Source organism: Anabrus simplex, chromosome 7 (genome assembly GCF_040414725.1).
Source record: "Anabrus simplex isolate iqAnaSimp1 chromosome 7, ASM4041472v1, whole genome shotgun sequence".
Lineage (NCBI taxonomy): Eukaryota > Metazoa > Arthropoda > Insecta > Orthoptera > Tettigoniidae > Anabrus > Anabrus simplex.
Genome location: NC_090271.1, coordinates 144,674,883 through 144,691,942, shown reverse-complemented (window position 1 = coordinate 144,691,942; position 17,060 = coordinate 144,674,883).

Below are 17,060 nucleotides of genomic sequence, written 5' to 3'. Positions count from 1 at the left end.
GACTGTTAATTCCACACGACGATTGAAGAAAGTAATTATTCTCATGTTAACGGGATTTCAAATTAAATAAAAGTAGTGGACCAAAATTTCTCACATTAATAAAATTAATTAATTTTTCAAATAAATGTCACAAGGAAAATGAATATTCGTGTAAAGAATAAGAAAGTGTTTACCATTAATCGTGAGTATTATGATAAACAGGATATCACATTTTTAACTCCCCATTTGTTTTTTTAATCTGTTTGTTTCATCGTCATCACGTATTCATTCTTACAATAGGTTTGTCCCGACGATGAATCTTTTCCAAATGAATCAATCTTGTGTTGTTGTTTTAGCTCATCATAATTTTTTGACTAGTATATTAATTTCTTTGTGAATATAAATTGTATCTCATTGTTGTTAATTATAATTAAATTTAATAATTAAATTAAACATAATTAAATTTTAGCCATAAATTAGGATTTTATTTATTTGTGAATATATTCAATTTGTATTCAACCACTAAACTTACTCCAATTATTTATTTAAAAATATCAACATCCCTCTCTACATCTGGACTTGCCATTCATGGACTAGTACCTCTGCATGTTCAGTCTCATGCAATGTTCAAACGGGTTCACTACATCATGATGAGGAAAGGATCTTCATTATCAAGTTGCATTCTTTTACATACAATCAGTTGGGTGCGCCAGCCTATGCTTTGCTGTGAGAGGAAGGCGTCTGAATACGCGTCACAGGACACTCCATTTCCGTTTCGTGATGTGTTGGACATCAGTCTCGCTGTTCTTGACACATGAAGCACTCCTTACCCTAATTCTAGGGCCGTCATTGTTTGCTCGTGGTGTGAAATTCCACTTTTATTGCTGGACTGCCTTCTCACACCACATTACCTCCACGTGAAATGCGGCATGTATACGACACATGAAAATTGAAGTTGTTGTACGTTATTTCACATATACATGTCTCATATTTCATACGTACAGTGTGTTTGACACGTTGTGATTGTAAACATTACAGTCGAGCACCCTAATTTCACGATCCTTGGTTTAGTGTTTGCAGGTAATTGATAAATGCTTGTCCCTCACTCCACTTACTTTGGTCTCTTGTTCACCCCAGAAAGGTTCGTGGCTACCGTAGTTAGGAGGTCCGAAAACGTCCATTGTTAGTGTTACCGAATCTGATCTTGATAACGAGTGATATTCCGCGATAGATCACGAATGATATGTCGTTCTACCAAATCTCATTATGATAGAAAACGATGCTTGGTTTTGATCGCGAATGTATGCCGTAAACAGCTCTGTACCGAATCTAATTTTTATAGAGAAGGACGTTTGACGCTAGATCGCGACCAGGTCTTCGGAAATAGTAGAAGAACGTTTAACTAGACTGTCATCTGCCAGATAATATCACGCTTTAGCTAGATCTACTAGGTATGGAATAAGCGACGAACATGGATTAAGACTGTAGGCTATTCGCGAAAGTCTTGCCATTTCACGAGAGAAACATCTGTCTCAGTTTCAATCTGATCAGTATAGAATGATGGCTCTTAGACATTCGCAAGCTAATGATCCAGCAACACGTGGTGAATATTTAGCTTTGAAGGGGAAAGGACATGCCGATATGTCGGAAAACCTTCCTCGCTTATTATGGTACAGTATCAGGGACAGAAGGTTTGACCGAGCTCGATAGCTGCAGTCGCTTAAGCGCGGCCAGTATCCAGTATTCGGGAGATAGTAGGTTCGAACCCCACTGTCGGCAGCCCTGAAAATGGTTTTCCGTGGTTTCCCATTTTCACACCAGGCAAATGCTGGGGCTGTACCTTAATTAAGGCCACGGCCGCTCTCTTCCCACTTCAGGCCCTTTCCTATCCCATCGTCGCCGTAAGACCTATATGTGTCGGTGAGACGTAAAACAACTAGCAGAAGAAGAAGAACAGAGGGTTTGGGGTACCTTTTGCTACAGTTTCTGTCTTCGACACAGGGAGCTTGTGGATTGAATAGCTCTCATGGCCCATGAACCGTGTGTGTTCTCCCTATATCATACAGCTCTGGGCCTTCGATTGAGTTGCACAGCTCTGCACTTGTCTTATACCTTGATTCGACCATATTTCCTGTTCCAGCCAAATTAGTGTATGTGCTTGTGGAAGTCCCCTCCTTGGCCATTCGATTGTATACATCCCATATCGTAGTATCAAAATAGATAGCCGTTCGTTAAAATATTTATACCAGGCGAGTTGACCGTGCGGGTTGGGAAGCGCAGCTGTGAGATAGTGGGTTCGAACCCCAATGTCGGCAGCCCTGAAGACTTAGAAAATAGTGCCTCTCCGTTAATAGAACAACTAATTTTCCCGTAGTTTCCCATTTTCATATCAGGCGAATGCTGGACCGCTTCCTTCATACTTCTAGGCCTATCTGTCGGTGCGACGTAAAACAAATTCTAATATATATTCATATTTTGTTTGATTTTAGGTGAAACACTCTGGAAACAGGCCGTTGGCGGGGAAAACGTTCTCACGGAATTTTCTCCCATTTCCGGTTAATCGTAAAAGTGAGAAATAGGTTAGGGTGTGATGCTTTCCCATGAAGCAGAACCCATTCTGCGTACGGTACACTCATACAAATAACGCGGTCTACCAGAAAAGCTGTACAGGAAAACAACCTCTATTTACTAATGAGCAAAAGCTCACGTATAGAAAAGGAAAATCACACTGAGCATTAATTCTGGATCAGGTAATATGATTATTGTCGACGAATATGGAGGTACGGGAGAGACCATTTTGAACTTACTCGTCCTGTCAAAAATAAGAAGTGACAGTAATGTTGCTTTGACCACAGCTTCCTCAGGCATTGTTGCTACAATGATTCTTGAAGTAAAAACTACACGTACCGTTTTTAAAATATCATCCCGTAAGAAGCACTCCGAGACACAGGTGTGTGTGCTATGTCAAATACCAGTGATAATGCAAAGGTTGTACGGGGACCAGCTTTCATTATATGCTATAAATGTGTATAGAAAATTTAAAAACCTTTCGGGGTTCTCATTCGAGCACTACAAGATCTCCATTATAATAACAAATTAATCGGAGGAGTAATATTCATTTTCTCCGGAGATTTCAGACAAACAACCTCAGTGATTACAGTAGGTACAAGGGTAGGTGAGATTCCAGGTGTGAAGCGATCACGAATATGTAAAAGTGTGAACAAACCCCGCATGAGAGTGAGACTTGGGGGTGTTGCAAGTAAGTGTGAATTCTCACCCTTCAAAAACTGGGCGAAGCAACACTCCTGGGAGATATGGTGAGATTTTGCCTTCTGCATCAGTTCTTCAAGTCATACGCAACGTACAACGAATCACTGAAAATGTTTAATGAGGGCCTTCGAGCCCGGGGATGACAATTAGTGCTGCCAAAATATCATCCTTACACCCAAGAACGACCAAATATAGGTTATTAACCATTATATATTGCACATAATTCCTGGAGATATGGTATGCCATTCCATAAATACTCTCATGAAGACAGACAATGTTGATACAGTAGAACTTTTAACCCGGGAGAAGTCTCATGGCAGGGAAAAGACCGCAGTTGTGGTAAAGCTGGTATCACTTGGAATATAGGTGACAGATGACGATCACCCTCTATCATATCGTTGGTGGAGATGTGTGCAGGGCTCTCATACGAGTGAATAACTGGCAGTGCCATTTAGCGAGTCATAGTAGCCAGTATTTCATCGGTGTGGTGCTTTCGACCCAATGCGAGTTCCCGCGTATTTGTTTAGTGTGGTCAATTCCACTGCGTGCGACTTCCAAAGCGACGGGTTTTATTGACAGAAATGGATGAAGATAGCATACGAAAATTGTTGGGCAGCGTTGAAAAAGAGCTACAGGAGAATGATCGCCGGCAAATTGAACAGGATTTGGTTAGAAGATAACTCTTTCGTGAAGAGGGATTCGAGGAAGATGTTGATTTACCCGAAGAAGTAGATGATCAGAATATAGAAATCAGTGATCATGACAGTGCTTCTGAAGAGTCCGCAGAATCTGAGGATGAAGTTTCCCAAGTAGACCTAAATCAAGATCAACCGCTACTCGAGTACATTGGTGGACATGATGAAACAAGATGGAATTATAATATTTAACCTCTCTCAACCACTCCCCTATAGATAAGAACCGAATATATTCACGGAATCCCCTGCTTGTCGTAAGGTTTTCTTTTTTCTCCGATTTGCTTTACGTAGCACCGACACAGATAGGTCTTATGGCAACGATGAGATGGAGAAGGTCTACAAGTGGGCAGAAAGCGGCCGTGGCCTCAATGGATGTACGGCCCCAGCATTTGTGTGGTAGGAAAATAGGAAACCACGGAAAACCATCTTCAGGGCTGTCGCCAGTGCGGTTCGAACCCACTGTCTCCCGAATGCAAGCTCACAGCGGCGCGCTCCTAACCGCACGACCAACTCACTCGATCTTCTTCTTGTTTTCAGATACCTTCATTCTTAGAATTCTCTGGCTCTTCTACTTTCCCTTTGCTTTGTGTTAAGAGAGGTTGGTTGCTTCCTCTTGAAACAATAATCAACACTACCTCTAAAAAGAAAACCAACAACAAAATCCAACATGTTCGAACAGTTATGAAAAATATTGAACGCATATGGATAGTTTCCAGTGCTCTCGTGTTTCATGAATGGTCACAAAATTAATTTCCACACTTGCAAAGCCACGGCCAAAACCTAGTTAACGATAACGATTTCATTTTAACATTTATATATACGGAAGGGTGTAACCGGATTGAGCCACCCAAGTTGTCGGGCTCAGAGCAGTGGTATTTGAAGATACTGAAATATGATGTCGGTACATCAACCAGCACGTTAAACATTAATACGGAACCAAATTCCGGTACCTCGCGGTCTCCGAGTATATTTCTACTGTTGAGCGTAGAAATAAATTTAGCATAGATCATTGCAGGGGCCACATTTCAATTTTTATTTTACAAGTTGTTTTACGTCGCACCGACACAGATAGGTCTTATAGCGACGATTTACCTGGTGTGAAAATGGGAAACCACGGAAAACCATCTGCAGGGCTACCGACCGAAGGGTTCGAACCAACTTATCTCCTGAATACTGGATACTGGCCGCATTTAAGTGACTGCAGCTATGGAGCTCGGTGCCCACATTTCAAGGTTAGTGTCACCACGAACCTTGAGCCATTTGCAAGCGTTTTCAATGACGCCCTCTCCTTAACTTCAAAGACCTTAATTGCTCAGTATCCAGGCCAGCAATTTTAAACGCTCAATTAAATTAGGTGACGGAGAGAAGTACGAGAAGTCTTTTGATAAAGTTCGTCAGACCCAGATAATATAAATAATATTAGAGACCATTAAGGCAGATATTAAAGATATTCGTATAATTTATTATGAACGTGTACTGGCAGCAGAGAGTAGAATTAAGAGCTGGAGCCAGAGCAGAATATATTATTCAAGATAGAGTGAGACTGGGTTTTATTCTTTTACCTTCCCTATTTAATATTTAATCGGGCAACACTTAATGAAGAACCTTTCGGAACAAAAGTGGATGGAAAAGAAACTTCAATTAGATGTCTTGATTAGGCTGTTATCTCAAGTGATAAAATTGAGGACCTCTGGCTAATAATAAACCGAGTCAGTTTTGCGGGACTGAGAATGGGATTAACCATTAATTCATGAAAAATAAAATTCACGTTCTTCAGTCGTGAGCAGCACCCGGATGCCAGAATCATCAAATAGAAAGAGTACATCTTCGAATATTTGAACTACTACATCCCCAAGCAACTGGATTCTAACAAAAAATAAATAAACAAAGAGATAGCAAGAAAAAAATTCTAAATATGAAATCATTGTTTTCCAATAAAACCTTATTCTTGAAGCTGAGACGAAGAAAGCGTACGTTCTTCATTTGGTCAGAGTTATTATACGGAAATCTGGACGCTATAAGCAGCGGCAGTCAGCCGTATAGAAGCAGTTGAAATATGGCTTCATATCAGAATACTTTGTATTCCATTAAGAGCTCGAAAATCCAAGGAACAAGAACTATTGAGAACAAATTTCGGACGAGAACTTCTAAGAACAGTGAAAACTTAGGAATTTGGCATACCTAAGATTTTTCTTTTTTTGGCTATTTGCTTTACGTCGCACCGACACAGATAGGCCTATGTCTTATGGCGACGATGGGATAGGAAATGCCTAGGAAGTGGAAGGAAGCGGCCGTGGCCTTAAGGTACAGCCCCGGCATTTGCCTGCTGTGAAAATGGGAAACAACGGAAAACCATCTTCAGGGCTGCCGACAGTGGGGCTCGAACCCACTATCTCCCGATTACTGGATACTGGCCGCACTTAAGCGACTGCAGCTATTGAGCTCGGTACCTAAGATATTCTTAAGGGGTTATCTTTATCAACTTTAACCCTATAAAGGAAAATAGAAGGTTGTATAGACGTTGGAGGTTAGTAAGCGTGTTTTCTGATAAACCTTCAACATTGAACGGGTATGCGAAATACTCAGAAGTTATTCTGATTTTCAGGAAACAGAAACGAACGCAGTACCCAAAAGTGATAGCCAATGTCATGAGGATAAAATACGGTACATAGAAAAAGAAAAAGGAAAACAATCCTACATTATCATAGAATGATAAAATTGACTTCAGTATTGTTATCAAATTCTTGATAAGAAAATTTAATTAACACAGCTCTGTCTCAGAGTAGGAAAGCAACTGATCTCGTCACCGCTGTTCTTATCATGATGAGCCACAACTATTAAATCCGGGGCCATGTTGTTCGCATGTAATTTTGCCTTCCATCAGCAACAGCAGCCTTAGAGTGAGATTTATATTAAAATGAGAATAAGAGGTTACAGAGACGTTATAAAACATCCTTGCTGATGAATTCTCTCGCGAAGTAGCATTATGAGTGTTTATACCGAGACAACGAGCTAGATTTATGGAGCATAAAACTAGAAGATCGAAACAGAGAATGGCTTCATACATTAGACAGGTCAATCCGTAACTAATTGACCAAGCTTACTGCTCCAGGTTATAAAAGATGCCTTTAACAAAGAAATGGGGAAGGAAAATTCAATGATGAAATTTTAAACACCTCTGACATGATACATGGATAAGTAAGAATTTTTATGAAGTAGAGTTTGTAATATATGCCATTTATGTAATAAAAATGTATAATTTGTGATCGAGCCTTCAAAATAATGGAAACTGATTTAGAAGTGTTAGTGAATCGAAGGACTTAAGCTATATGTGTCATTTAATTGTTAAAATGTTGCGGTTAAGATAAACCAATGATAAAGGCAAGGATATTGAGGGGAATTGACGGTTTAGACCCACATCACACAAATGTGTGTATGAATTATGTTAAAACTCTTTTAATCCTTACCATAATTTGACATTCTTTTCCAGTATGAAAAAATACAGGGTGAATCAAAATGAATCCGACAAATCTAAGCATGTTGTACGGGACAGAAGGGGTCCATGTCCGTAAATGCATAATTTGGGCACTGTGGCGCGTCAGAGTTTGAAAACGCTTCGTATATAGTGAATTTGTCAATTTGTCAAGTAACCTCCACCAAATTTAGAGCAACACCACGTGCAATAAATTATAAAAGTGTATCAAATTATCAACCTCCACCTTGATTACAGAGTCAACTTCTGTGGTGCAGAAATTGGTGAACAAGACGTTATTGTTTGGGGTACACTATCAAGGTATTATCACAATAATACACGCACTGAATGACATATTGAGCGCACAACCCCACGTACCCCCTGTGGGTGGGGGGAGGTATCCCCTGCCTGTCGTAAGAGGCGACTAAAAGGGACCCAGGTGCTCTTAACTTGGGAGCATGGGTTGACGAACACGGGGCCCTGAGATGAGCCCTGGCATTGCTTCCACTTACTTGTGCCACGCTCCTCACTTTCACCTGTCATGTCCAAACTCTCTTGGTCGACTCCATTAGGTATTAGGTTACGAGGCCTAGGGAGTCTTTCATTTTCACGCCCTTCGTGGCCCTTGTCTTTCTTTTGGCCGATACCTTCATTTTTCGAAGTATCGGATCCCTTCTATTTTTTCTCTCTGATTAGTGTTATATAGAGGATGGTTGCCTTGTTGTACTTCCTCTTAAAACAATAATCACCGAGCTCGATAGCTGCAGTCGCTGAAGTGCGGTCCGTATCCAGTATTCGGGAGATAGTGGGTTCGAACGCCACTGTTGGCAGCCCTGAAGATGGTTTTCCGTGGTTTCCCATTTTCACACCAGGCAAATGCTGGGGCTGTACCTTAATTAAGGCCACGGCCGCTTCCTTCCCACTCCTAGCCCTTTTCTTTCCCATCGTCGCCATAAGACCTATCTGTGTCGGTGCGAGGTAAAGCAACTTGCAAAAAAAAAAAAAAAAAAAAAAATCGCAACTACCATCACCAATCACTGGATCAACGAAGAAGGTTCTAACGAAGCTGGAGGTGGCCAGTCTGTAACCCTTTTGTATTTATTTCTCTGCATGATGTAATGTTCTTGTTAGTTTGATGGAGATTCCTTGGCAAGAAATGGAACGCACATCAATCACCGTATACTAAGCGTTGCCAAAATGTGATGCCCCATAGCATCCAAACCATGCATATGTGTCACTGCAGGTAGACCAACAGAGGGAAGATGAGGAACAGGGAACTGTTGTTGAGGAGTGTGGAAGTAGGAGGAAAGGAAAAGGTAGCTTATTCAAGCATTCAATGCACGAGACTCCCACGAGGAGAGGGCGTTCCAACGTCGTAAATGTAGTGCTTAAAATGTATAGCATATTCTGGTTTAGAGCATTTTAAGTTTTCCATGAGTATGTATATACCTTATGGATGGTATATACAAGAGTACCAATATGCAGTCAGCTATTCAAAAGCAAGAGAAACACAACAAAATTTCAACAAAATATGAGATTTTAAACACAATATTATCATTCATTGTATGCCGGATCAATGCCTGAGTATGGTCACCATGCTTGAACATCGCAAGGCGTGTACAGCACGCACTAAAGGGTCTAACTTGTTTTGGGGTAGATTATCACAGCATCAGCCATTTGCTGAATGTTCGCAGGAGGACTAGAAAGGTGGGCAATTGTTCTCTTCATTTCACAATATGCATGTTCAGCACAGTTCATGCGTTCAGAATATTTCGTTCATTCCATTCGCGGTATGCCATGCGTCCCAAGAACCTGATTGACCACTCTGGCTTGATGGGTGTGAGCATCATCGTCCACTAGTGTACAGTTCACAACCACAGAGGCAGTAAAACATGTAACTATAGGCTGGAGGATGCTGTATCTGTATACCAGACAAGTTATGTTACCCTGGATAGGTATTAGAGATGTATGTCGATCAAATATGCTCCCCGCACCAAAACATGACGAAACACCCCTGCTGCTTTCGGTTCTCCAGGATTAGGAGCTCATTCCACCTCTCACCGGATAGCCTCCAGACTTTTTTTTTACAGTTTGCTTTACGTTGCACCAACACAGATAGGTCTTATGACAACGATGGGATGCGAAAAGGCTTAATAAAAATGGGAAGACACGGAAAAACATCTTCAGGGCTGCCGACAGTGAGGTTCGAACCCACTATCTCACAACGGCACGACTCTAACAGCACAACCACTTGCTCGGTTCTCCAGACTCTAAAGCCCCTGCTGTATGGGTACAAGCTTATGGTGACCTCATCAGAAAATAGCGTACACTTCCCCACCTCACACGAGCTGCCCTATGGTGTGCTTTAAGAGGATCTTTTGGCACAGGTCTCCTTGATATCAGTCCTCTGTCTTGCAGCCGAGTTTGCGCCGCCTGATCCGACTCATTCACTGCAGTGGGCCTCCAACTATCGTCTGCTCTGCATTCTGCTGCTAATCGCTCGTGTCACAATAGTGTACTTGTTAAGAAAACTACGAGTTTGTTTCGAGTTCTACTTGTATGAATTCGTTTAATTTTTTTCAGTGAAACAGTGAAAAGTAATATCATGGCAACAACGTTTTTAAGGAGGAATACTCTGTAATGCATATTTGAACGTGAGAATAAGCCTTCGGCGTGGGACGTACATAATTGGATCCAGTCACTGCAAAAACTCTCATCAGATCAAATCGACATGATCCAGCTGGACAATCTGGAAACCGCAGCATATATTAGGGTAATTTCAACAGTGATTTACGAACGTTTGATATGTCACTATTCTGGGATTCAGAAAATAATGTTAAGTTATGGTCGTATAGGAAAAGTTACTGTGATGCCAGCTGACAGTGTACAAAAGAATGTTCGAATACTTAATGTTCCCCCGGAAGTGCCTATAGAGTCCATTTCATTAGCGTTAAGTAAATACGGGAAAGTGGTAGAACACAGGGAAGAGGAGTGGTCACAGCAATACCCCTTCAAAGTACTCAACGGTATACGTGCTATTAGAATGGAGTTAAAAGACCCAATACCTTCCTTCTTATATATTGAAGGCTTTCGTGCATAGGTTATTTATGACAGCCAAACTAGAACATACCTTGCTTGTAATTCGCCCAGTCACTTGAAACCAGACTGTCCGCTTTGCCAGAATCGTTTGGCAGAGAGAAGGAATATAAACAATGCCACATTCACACCTTTAACTCCTCCGTCAGTGAACTAGACCCCACTATACCAGTTTCACCCTCGCTGAAATGAAATGAAATGGCGTATGGCTTTTAGTGCCGGGAATGTCCGAGGACATGTTCGGCTCGCCAGGTGCAGGTCTTCTGATTTGACACCCGTGGGTGACCTGTGCGTCGTGATGGGGATGAAATGATGATGAAGACGACACATACACCCAGCCCCCGTGTCAGCAAAATTAACCATTGACGGTTAAAATTCCCGACCCTGCCGGGAATCGAACCCGGGACCCCTGTGACCAAAGGCCATCACGCTAACCATTTAGCCATGGAGCCGGACTCACCCTCGCTAAGCGAGCCGCACAACAACGCCAGTAAACAAGCCCCGTGGGCAGATATACACAATGAGGAAAACACAGCACACAACCCGGCTATTGATAGGAATGAATTTCCTTCGGTCACGGAGAGTCAGAACATACGTATGAAGACTGAGTTGGAACATAGCATTTCCAAATCCCTACCTCCTGAAATCCATGAACAAATTAATGCAACTAAAGACGTGCCTTCCATATCCTTGGCCACAGTCAACTCCACGCCTGCCCAGGAGTCCGTGAATTACCTGATAGATACTCCAAGGACCCCTTTAATCCTGGATCTTAGCCAGACCCCGAACAACGCATCTCTCCCCTCTAGGATGGAAACCGAAATTATGGGCAGTGCAGATACGCCCGATCGGGACTTAATAGATTCCGAAATGGCAGAGGAAGGTGTGAAAATTGAAGAGTGTACTGGAGAAGAGAAACAGAGTAAGATGTCATCGCTTCGAATGAGAAACATAAATAAAATACACAGTACGTCATCCACGGCGGACATAAGCTTGAAGGACAGTCAACCATCACATACTTCCTTAAGCTATAGGGACCCACGTGTACATACTACAAAGAAGAGTGCCGAGCGGAAAGGGTCTAATTCTAAATCGTCTGTACCTAACTGACTCTGCACCAACCACTATCTGTCGTATCTATAAATAACCGTCTACGCAAACATGAATACAGCTTCTTGGCATTTTGCTTTCCCTCTCTGTCTTGTTATGGTGAGTCTTCTTACAACTTACGCCACCCTTAATATTAATGGAGCAAGGAGTGTTACAACTCAAGCGCTGCTTAGTCGGTTCGTGAAGGAAAATGATATTGATATCTTATTCCTCCAGGAAGTTAATGAGACAAACTTCCATTTCTTATATAACTATGACTATATAACGAAAGTTGGTGATAACTTCCAAGGAACTGCAATAGTATACAGGAAAGGAATTCAGCTCACTGATGTCATCATGGACCCTACGGGAAGGTTTCTGTCTGCAACCTATAATAATATAATATTGATAAACGTATATAGCCCATTCGGGTCACAGTACAAGCAGGACCGAAACCTATCATTTACAAATGAAATAGTGCCCCATTTAGTGACACCTAGTTCAATAATTCTAGTAGGTGATTTCAACTGCACTCTTCACCCACGAGACCAAACAGGTACTTTTAACTTTTGTCCAGGCCTTCAGACACTAATAGAGTCTATGCAGCTCAAGGATGTGTGGTAGCAGCTATACGGCTCACATGTCGAATTTACATATTGCCGTGGGGAGTCGAAATCCAGGATAGATAGGATGTACGTATCCACGGCACAAGTCCAGCTCCTCGATAGCTGTAAGGTGATTCCAGTCGCCTTTAGCGATCACCATAGCGTTCTAGTTATGATGAAGACAACAAGGAGTGATAGATGCATCATAGGGAAAGGAATATGGAAGATGAATAGGTCTGTTTTCAATAATACTGAGGATGTTCAACGTTTCACGGAGTGTTATCACCAATGCAAATTAGCGCAAAATCGCTATAGTAGCGTGATGGACTGGTGGACATATAAACATAAACCTGCAATTAGAGCTCTCGGACGGACAATAGCGTATGAGCACAACCAGGATACAAGTAGGAAAATTGAATTCTATGACAGAGTCATGTTTTATCTGCATCACAAGGAACAGCAAGGCCAAAATATCTCTTCTGAATTAAATTCTATTACGATAATTATTTTAGGTATTAAGAAAAGCAGCCTAGAACAACTACATCATCACGTAAAAGGCACTTCCCTCATAGAAAGAGAAAATCTCTCTCTACCACATTGCCAAGATTAGACGATCAGCCAATAAGCAATTTATTAATCGATGGGATAATGGTAAAGGGACAATGTTCACTACAAATGAACAGCTCCTTGCAGAAAGTGAGAGATATTTCCGTGAAATGTTTGCAGAAGACAGCATCTCAGAGTTCGATATTGACAGACATCTTCATCATATCCAGAGTCATCTAGAAGGAGATGATATCGCACATCTTACTAATAATATTTCCGAAGAAGAAGTGAAGCGCGCATTAGACCATACTGCACCAAATAAGACGCCAGGCTAAGATGGGATCCCGTATGAATGTTATAAGAAATTTTGGAACATTATCGGTAAAGACCTGACACAAGGTAGACCTATTAATTATGCCTTCAGTCACAACATAAGTGATACATTTGCAGAGGGAATTATCATATAATTCCCAAACTCTCCAGTTGCACGTATATCAGTGACTATAGACCTATTACAATATTAAACACCGACTATAAACTATTGGCCAAGATTTTAGCGAACATAATCAGAACTATCCTCCTTTCATTAATTATGGACAGGTTTGCACTATACCTAAAAAACATATTACATAATCTACTGGCAATTAATGATGTTATCATATATCATTCAGTGTGTGACAATGCTCCAGGAGCTCTGGCTAGCATTGACCTCAGCAAAACATTATTTTTGGAAAGTTTTAAAACAGTTTCGATTTCCAAACAGTATCATAGAAAGAATACAGCTCATATACCACAAGGCATACTCACGAGTTATGATAAATGGATTTATTTCAGCAAAACTTTCGATAAACAAATCAATTAGACAAGGATGCCCATTATCAATGGCACTTTTAGTAATAGAACCCCTGATTCAAAGTTTGGAAAATTATTTAACCGGACTAACTATTAACAACTAATGCTTCACAGTACGCGCATACGCGGATGACATTACCTTACTGTTGACCAGTGACGAAGATGCTACTCTCGAGGTTCAAATGAAAATCGACAAATATTTGCCAGCTCCCGGATTCCAATTGTTAACCACTGCAAGATATTGGGGATTACTTTCAGTAACGATATTTCAGAGACGGTAGAGACTAATTGGACTTCTGCTCTAAACACCCTACGGTTTCAGCTAAAGGGGGAACTTTCAAGGCGACTCAACATTTTTGGCACATAAATATCTTTGCGCTGTCGAAGCTCTGGTTCCTTGCCCGAATTCTTCCTGCCTCACATGTCATTTGCCAACGTGTTGAAATGGCAATTGGATTTTATCTATGGAAAGGATACAGATACAGAATAACAAGAGATCAAGTTCAGTCTTTTTATAGCCGCCATCTTGCGCAAGCACCCTCAGGCTATCTTCGTATAGCCGCCAACTTGCGCAAACGCCCTTTGGCGGTCTGATAAGGACCTATGTATAGCCGCCATCTTGCGGCTCCCCTAGGCCATCTCATAAAAGCTTATGGATAGCCGCCATCTTGCGTAAGCGCCCCTGGATCGTCTCATAATAGCCTGTGTATAGCCGCCATCTTGCGCAAGCGCCCCTGGGCCGTCTCATAAGAGCAGTCGCCATCTTGCGCAAGCACTCCTAGGACGTCTCATAAGAGCCTATGTATAGTCACCATCTTGCGTAACCTGGCGAGTTGGCCGTGCGCGTAGAGGCGCGCGGCTGTGAGCTTGCATCCGGGAGATAGTAGGTTCGAATCCCACTATCGGCAGCCCTGAAAATGGTTTTCCGTGGTTTCCCATTTTCACACCAGGCAAATGCTGGGGTTGTACCTTAATTATGGCCACGGCCGCTTCCTTCCAACTCCTAGGCCTTTCCTATCCCATCGTCGCCATAAGACCTACCTGTGTCGGTGCGACGTAAAGCAACTAGCAAAAAAATTGCATCTTGCGTAAGCGCAATTAGCGTCGGGGGGGGGGCAACCTGCCGTAAAACTAAGGTTAAAACCCTCAAGTTGACGGATGTGAGGTTAGGCTCGCTCTCTTAGGCGTCGGGAAGGGAAACTAGCCGTTAAAGTAGGGTTAGACCCCTAAGATGGTGACTGTGAGGTTAGGCTTGCTCTCTTATGTAAAATCCGCAAATCGACATTTCACACTACTGTACTCGGGGTCAACGATCTCTGGTCAGAACCTGCATTGTCCCCTACTGGGTGTTGACTCAGCAGTGACGTCACAGTTTGTTAACCTGCTGACGCAGCAGAATAAATGCTGACGCTTGGGAGTTGAATCCCCACAGCTCTACTATTAACCTCACTCGGGTGACCATGGTTGGAATGCTGGCCAATGCAAGTGGGATATTTGGAATTTATTTTCACGTCCCTGTGTTTTGGATTCCGTGCAAAGCTCGGGACTATGATAACGATGTTAACAGTCACGGAAAACTGCAATCTTGGTTGAATGAATATCGCGTCTGCAGAGTCCTCCGCGATACGTCATTTTCCATTAAAGAGCTGGGCATTCAATTTTGCACTAGCTCAATCCTATTCCTTCTGTAGATATTTTGAGCTCGTTTATCAAAGCCTTGCTTCTTGGAGGTGTGCTAGGTACCAACTGATGACCCCAGCCTAACACACGGGGGCGAAACGCTGGCAACCAGGAATGAGTTAGCTGGAAAATTTATAATATCCAGTAACGGACCATTTATATTGGTATTACTAACCACATGTCAGACCAAAGTGTTTGATTTGTTTCGATGTCTTAAGGTCCTCAGACACGTTCAGGTTACGGAATGAAAACTTTTAGTGGTAGTTTGAGGGAAGACTGTGTAGCCCGGCCTTTTGGATCTGCTTCAATTGTCCTCCACCATACACGCACAGAAAATTTACAAGCTGCTTTACGTCGTACCGACACAGATGGATCTTAAGGCGACGATGGGACAGGAAAGGGCTAGGAGTGAGGAGGAAGTGGCCGTGGCCGTCATTAGGTACAGCTCCAGCATTTGCCTGGTGTGATTCAGGGCTGCCGACAATGGAGTTCGAACCCACTATCTCCCGATTGCAAGTTCACAACTGCGCGATCCTAATCACACTGCCAACTCGCTCGATAGCTCTGGAAGAGCTTCCAGTACTGTTCAGATTAGTTTGTCGTTGGAAACTGGCGGTGGCATCACCGGGCGATCAGGTGTTTGTTCACAGCAATGTCCATTATCTTAGAACTGAAGGTAGTGCCTAAGTATTGGCACAACTATTTGGGGATAGAAGAAGGAACTCATATAAATCAGTTTGGTTTCGTCGTTTAGGCTGCCTGCACAGCAATTTCGACATTCCGTTTTACTCGTACTCTATCAAATGGAAGAATAAACTGGATCTCTGTTGAGTGATCTATGGCTGAATTATAAATAATTTTGTCGGGAAGACATCAAATGTGTCAGCAGAGAATATCGCAGGACATGGAGTCACTCAGGGTTCATTTTATTGATTGATTTCCTGGTGGTTTCTGGGCCTTTAATTTTCGTCTGTGAGTTTCGAGCCTGCAGTTTTCGGACGTTGCTTATGTTATTATTATTATTATTATTATTGTTACCGTATTTTTGTGGTAGGTAGAGGTGAAAGAAGGTGCGGGGGTGAACGGGTCTCAAACTACGAAATTAAAGTTAATGTAAAATTTAACAAGGTTATATTCTCTTTTCAAAATCAAGAAATAACAAGCATGGAAGGTACAGAGTAGCAAGGCAACAAAAGAGCAACAACAGTATTTACAGGCTTTGGGCTTCGAGCCCCGAACTCACAATTCTTGAGCAGTTAGCCCAAGCTTACATGTACATAAGGTTAAACAAAGGGGCAGAAAACCCCAATCACGCCCAGGAGCACTTGCTCCAAATTACACAGTAAGACCTCCTAGAGGCACGCAGAAACAAATTTCAAAAGAGCGATCCGCTCTCAAAATTTTAAGCCTATCAAAAGGCCACACCTAACTCGACCTTCAAGCTGTCCTCTAAGGACATAAACACAGGGGTAAAATACCCAACCTACTGAGGCCTATTAAGCGAGAAAAGGATAATTACATGGCCTCTAAAATACCAATGTGAGAGGAGGCGAACTGCACTCCAAATACATTTTGTTTTAAAACCTAATCTGGCTCTAGGCCACAAATGCAAGGGCTAATCCCATACTAAAGAGGTGACTTTAGAAAAAAAACAATTTACATTACGTTAAAGAACAATAGGTTGTGAAAAGGTAAGTTCACCTCAAAACAATATGAGTGGGAGCTCGAGAGGGTTAAGCACTCTCTATCCCAATATGTAGCTTAAAAGAGAATAGA